At 44.6% G+C, this 6,694-nt stretch overlaps 1 pseudogene; it reads left to right on the top strand.

Moving 5' to 3' along the window:
• Nucleotides 1–693: 693 nt before the first annotated feature.
• LOC113405804 lies at nucleotides 694–6,260 on the top strand (annotated as a pseudogene).
• The last annotated feature ends 434 nt before the right edge of the window (nucleotides 6,261–6,694 follow it).

The following is a 6,694-nucleotide window of genomic DNA, read 5'->3' on the forward strand; positions in this document are numbered from 1 at the left end:
TCACAGTCTGACCCTCTAACTCATGTTGAGTAGGTGGCAGAATCTGGCCTTTTATAAATGAAAATGTTAGGTATTGTTATTGTTGTTTTTCTTCTCGGAGCATGCATAAATTCCCATGAATGTTCTGGCTAGAATCAAAATGTTGGTTCCCGTTATAGTCATTCGCTGTAGTGCTCTGAATGCTGGTCTTCCTGCCTTCTCAATAATGGCTGCCATCGGTTCAAAATTCTACGGCTTGCTTCATTTTTTCCTCCTGTCCCCACTACTCTCATTTTGTTTCTTCCTTCAACTGAGAGCATGGCTATTTCTGCTGCTGAGAATTAGGATGGAACTCTTTTAACATTCAGGATTTTATGGACCAGCTCTTCAGTAGCGTACAGTAGAGCCCCATTGACTTTATGCCAAATTAAACCAGCTGGGGATCTGGCCCAATGAATATGTAAATAGTGCTGCCCTCTTCCAGCGGATAGGTTCAAGTCTATTTTGCCATGTCACCCTCTAGTGGCTACATTCAACATTGCACACAAGCCCTAAAACTATTACACAAGCATGAATGTTGCTCTGGTTATCACTAGCAATTTAATATTGACAAGTCTCCCAAACTCCACTGTGCAAAATAAATGCTAAGTGGAAGAGAGGGTCTCCCAGCACTTTTTAATGGAAGCAAATCACTTCCATTTACCTTCTTTTCTCTTCCTTTAGCCCAGCATTTCCAGAATGGAAAATAATGAACGTGTCTTAAGGAGGAAATTAGAAATGGTCTGTGCTGTTCCCCTATTTTGGAGTATTGTTGAAGAATGGGCCCAGGTGGAATCATTCCAGGCGAGGCCAGATGACCTTCTCATTTCCACCTACCCGAAATCAGGTGAGTGCCACTGATCTATTAGGAGATTCGTCTTATGCAGCTAAAAGGCACAAACCCAGGGCAGAAATGGAGGCTATTGCCCAACTCTTATGCCACATGTATGCCACATTCAGACCATAACCCCTTTATCAATTCCTCCATTAGGTATAGAAATCTTTTACTCAAAGCCTCCTCCATCTGTGCCTTCGTGATCCCTTTTTATTGAAGAACCCTATTCAAAACACTGTAGTCTACATGGGTTTTACTTGACCTTGTCACGTAGGGAAGAAGCTAAGAAGCCTTCCAGGCCAAAACTATAATGGGATTCAAAAAAGAACGAGATAAGTTCATGGAGGATGGGTCCATCAATGGTTATTAGCCAAGATGGTCAGGGATGCAACCCCATGCTCTGGGTCCCTGTGAGTAGAACTGGGCCTAGCTCTCCTGCATCAGAGCACGTGAGCCCAATCCAGCCAATTAAAGGGGGCTGGGCTACACCTGGGCCTATAAAGGGCTGCCAGAGAGCAGGAAATAAGAGGTGAAAGAAGTGGGTGGGATAGGTTGTGCCTGGGGAAGGGAAGCCATGGTGGAGTAGAGCTAACTCCTGCAGTGGGTCCCTGGAGCAAGGTGCTGAGGAAAGCAGCACTGAGCCTACTGCTCCAGGAAGGGAACAGAGCTGATTAGACCTCAGTGGGGAACTACCAGGAGGAGGAGTGCCAGACTGTTTTCTGTTGCTCTTCTTGCCTGTGTTATGCAAATAAACCTTCTCAAAGGTGACTGGGCAGGGCAGGGAGTGTTTGGAAGCTGGGGAGAAGCCATGCCCTGTGACAATGCTGTGCATAGAAAGAGAATAAGACCACAAACCCCTTTGTCCTAACCGGGATGTGTTCAAAAAGTGGCAAAATATTCCTTCCGTGTTGCTCTCTTACCATCATTTAGCCATAGACTGTCCTGTTGCTGAATGCTATAGACTTTGCGGACTGACACTGGAGTGCCCTCACTCAGTGTTCAGGAAGGGAAATTGTCAACTTGATACTGACCAACATGAGCCGGAGGTGAGTTCTTCTTTCACAGGATGGATGAAGTGGCTTTTTGCCCTCAACATAGGCTCAGCGCTGAAGGGTGGCAGGATTCTATCAATTCACACCTCCATTTGTGAGTAGTTTATTTCCCACAAGCCTAGTGGGAAATTTGCATTGGGTCTTCAGGCAGTAGCAGAAACATTGTGATGTTATATCAAGTTTGGTGATATTGGACTTCCATGATGATAGGCCCTTTGAGTCACTTTGTTACTGACATCACATATTCAAGCACAGGCCAAGAAAGCCCAGGAGCACTGATTTCACCACCCCCAAAGTCTATTGCTAAAGGCCATAGGCTAGAAGGGATCGTCATCTGGTGTAAATTGGCATAACTCCATTGTCTTCAATTTACACCAGGTGAGGATCTGACTCCATGCTTATGACCTGCCTACTGCGTGCTAGAAGAGTATTTAGCGAGTTTGCTTTATATTTCCAGGCACAACCTGGATCAGTGAAATTGTGGACATGATCTATAACAACGATGATGCAGAGAAGTTCTAAACGGGATGTGATTTACGTTCGGGTCCCTTTCATGAAGCTGATCATCCCTGGAATTTCAAATGGTAAAGCTTCACACACTGCAGGCAGGCTCCCGGAGAGATTGGAGATGTGGCTTTGACAACCCTCCCTTTAGGAATTGTGTTGCCCAAAACTGAATTTGAGGATATATACTTACCTCCCTGGGCTGTTGGGAGGGTTGGTTAACTGGTGCCAAATTCTGTCCTCAGATATATACAAGCAAATCTCCCTGACTGTGTTGGGAGATGCATGTATAGATCTGAGGATAGAATTTAGCCTCTACTGTTTCTAAAGCACTCTGAGTTCTTTGGAATAAAAGGCACTCTGAGTCTGATCGTAGTGCTCTGAAGTCAATGGAAAGATTCCCACTGGATCTGGCCATATATAAGTGCAAACTGTCAATGGTATTAGGATCCTGTGCACAAGGAACTTAAATATGAACTGAAATGTTTTAAAAATAACTTAATACAAAAATGGATTAAAGTGGGATTTAAAAAGAGTTTATAGGAATTAGGTGCCGAATTCCCAGTAATGGTCAACAGAGGTTGAGCACCTAACTCGCATATTTTCTTTTGAAAATCCCACCCTAAAGGTGAGATTTTCACTGTTCGCAAGGGGAGTTGTTAGATGCTGAGCTCTTTTGAAATCTGGCCCTAAAAGGGGTATCGAATATTATATGTTCACATCCTGACATTTTTAATATGTGCTACTATGTTTTTACAGAGCTATATTCACACCTCATTAAAAGACGGGGGTAGGGGAGAGAAGATTTCTCATACAGCTTCACATAAGTACATTTCACTAGAATTAGAAAAGTTAGAGATGGACAAGGCTGATTAGATGATCTAGTCTGACTTCCTGAAAACTACCCCCTGTGGAAACTCTGCCAGATGTGCACACAACATGCCTACCCAGCAGTGAGGGAGATTTCACCAACTCCACTTTCAGAACCAATATATGGTTCTTTAGTTGCTTAAATCTACTTCTATCCTTATCCACATCTATCTGGACTTCATCCAGTAGAGAGAGACAGAATGGCAGCTCAGGATTATTAAAGGCTGCGGGCCCAATTCCTCTCTTCGTAACAGTGGCCCTCTAAGTATAAATAGTTTACGATCAAAGCTGTAATAATCCTGTTTTTTCCTTTAATCCCTTTTGTATTTTTTAGGTGTTGCACAGCTGGCTAAAATGCCCTCTCCCCGGTTAGTAAAGACCCATCTTCCTGTTCAACTCCTTCCTGACTCCTTCTGGGAAAACAACTGCAAGGTTATTATTATTTCTTTGCATTGCAGTAGCACAGGCTCCAACCAAGATGGACATCCCATTGCGCTACACTCTGTGAATACACATAGCAAGAGAAAATTCCTGCCCCGCAGAGTTAGAGCTAACTGTAATGTTTAGAATTGAAAATATGTCAGATTTCAATTAAAATATGGGTGGGGGGAAATCTGAAAATATTTTTGCAAATTTATTTTCTTGTTTTTCAATCAGCTTTGCTACTCTAACATAGACTCGATTGATCATGGTAAACATCCTTCTCTTCTCCACAGATCATCTACCTTGCCCGAAATGCCAAGGATGTGGCAGTCTCTTATTACCATTTCTACCAAATGGCAAAGATGCATCCAGAGTCTGGCACCTGGGATGAATTCCTGGAGAAGTTTGTAACTGGGGAAGGTAAAACCTGAAGCTAGATTCTCCCTACGACACTGAGCTCACAGGCTGTGACAGTGCTAAACCAAGAACTATGGAGCAGATTATCAGCTGCTCTAAAGATACTTTATTATACCACATGAGAATCTCTTCCCATGAGTGTATCCAAATTTCAGTTAGACAGAAGCCCCTACAGGGCAAGATAAAAGAACATGAACACATCTCCCATCAACCTCCACTTCTTGGTTTCTGGTCCAGAAACAAGAACCGGATCCACCTAGAACATCCCTAAGGGTATGTCTACACTACGAAATTAGGTCGATTTTTAGAAATCCATTTTATACAGTCGATTGCGTATGTCCACACTAAGCGCATTAATTCGGCGGAGTGCGTCCTCATTACCGGGGCTTGCATTGACGTATGGAGCGGTGCACTGTGGGTACCTATCCCACAGTTCCCGCAGTCTCCGCCACCCATTGGAATTCTGGGTTAAGTTCCCAATGCCTGATGGGGCAAAAAGATTGTCGCGGGTGGTTTTGGGTACATGTCGTCAGTCGCCCCTCCCTCCGTAAAAGCAACGACAGACAATCGTTTCGCGCCAGACACCAGGGTGATTAGAAGAGCACAGATAGGCGTGCTGCGCATCAGAGAGGCTTTGAAAACCAGTTTCATGACTGGCCAGGCTTCAGTGTGACAGTTGTGTGTGTTTCTCCTTGATGCAAACCCATCCCCTTTGTTGATTTTAATTCCCTGTAAGCCAACCACCCTCCCCACTTCGAAATAAAGTAACTATTGTTTTGAAGCCATGCGTTCTTTCTTTATTAATTAAAAAAAAAATGAGATAATGGACAAGGTAGCCTGGGTTGGGTGGGGGAGGAGGAAAGTCCAAGGTCATATTGCTTATTGTAGCCACACTAAAAAACAAACTGTTTGAATGACAGCCTTCTGTTGCTTGGGCCATCCTCTGCAGTGGAGTAGCTGGGTGCCCAGAGCCTTCCCCCCCTGCGTTCTTGGGTGTCTGGGTGAAGAGGCTGTGGAACATGGGGAGGAGGGTAGGCGGTTATAGAGTGGATGCAGCGGGGGTCTGTGCTCTTGTTGGCTTTCCTGCAGCTTCAACAGACGCTTCATCATGTCCGTTTGCTCCCCCCACAGACGCTTCATCATGTCCATTTGCTCCCCCATTAGCCTGAGCATCACGTCCTGCCTCCGCTCTTCGTGCTCACTTAATTCTTTCCTGGCCTCTGCCACTGAATGCCTCCATGCATTAAGCTGTGCCCTATCAGTGCAGGAGGACTGCATGAGCTCGGAAAACATGTCATCGCGAGTGCGTTTTATTCACCTTCTAACCTGCAATAACCTCAGGGACGGAGATGATAGGGGGAGCGTAGAAATATTCTACGCTCAATGTTTCTGGGGGGACTGCATCGTCATCTGTGCTGCTGAGCTCGCCATGCTGACCAAACAGGAAATGAAATTCAAAAGTTCCCAGGGCTTTTCCTGTGTACCTGGCTAGTGCATTGGAGTTCAAAATGCTGTCCAGAGCGGTCACAATGGAGCACTCTGGGATAGCTCCCGGAGGCCAATACCATCGATTTGCGTCTGCACTACCCCAAATTTAACCCAGCAAAGTCGATTTTAGTGCTATTCCCCTTGCCGGGGAGGAGTACAGAAGTCGATTTTAAGAGCCCTTTAGGTCAACAAAACGGAGTTGATTGTGTGGACGCATTCATTTTTAAATCGACCTAATGCGACTAAATTCGACCTAACCCCATAGTGTAGACCAGGCCTTAGATGCTCAGGCAGTCTGCTTGCCTAGCTAAAGTCTCAAGTTATCCGTTCCTGGAGGGGGGATGGGAATTAGTTGTGTTAAAAGGGGTGTCTCAAGACATCCAGCACCCCCTTATTTCCCTATCAACCCATTATCCTGGTATGATTGTGCCATTATGGGGTTTTTTTGAGTCACCCAAAATATTCACTATTTAATCTGACTTCTTTGCTGATATCACAGTGAATCCGTATTAAATGTGAATGTTTCCCTTCTCTTATACTCCTCTCTCTTTGATTTAGTTGTGTTTGGACCTTGGTATGATCATGTGAAAGGCTGGTGGGAGAAGAGAAAGGACAAGCCGATTCTGTACCTGTTCTATGAGGACATGAAAGAGGTGAGGGAGGGAAAGAATATAAACTCATGTAATGTTTTGGCCCCACATGCGTTGTTTGTTTGCATGAGTATAACAAGTAGGAAGCAGCTATGCCTATCAACAATACTTATTCAGAGAGCAAAAGAATCAGGCAGAGGGATCAGGCTTCACAGGTAATATGCTCAACTTCTGAAAAGAACTACATCACAGCTGACAATAGGCATGTCTCCAAGATCCAACTCCTATACATTCAAATAAACAGAACTAGCCAATATAATTTGCAATAGTGCTATCTGGTGATTCCCAATAATATTACACACACACAGATTTGGAAGATTAGGGATCTCCCTTTAAAAGGAAATGCCAAACCCCTCCATTCTCACTGTCCCCAATCCCCACCACCCGGGCTGAAAAAGTGACGTTGTACCAGCACCTTTTAGTAGTTTCCAGATGTG

Source organism: Terrapene carolina, unplaced genomic scaffold (assembly GCF_002925995.2).
Source record: "Terrapene carolina triunguis isolate 2854851 unplaced genomic scaffold, T_m_triunguis-2.0 Scaffold51018, whole genome shotgun sequence".
Classification (NCBI taxonomy): domain Eukaryota; kingdom Metazoa; phylum Chordata; order Testudines; family Emydidae; genus Terrapene; species Terrapene triunguis.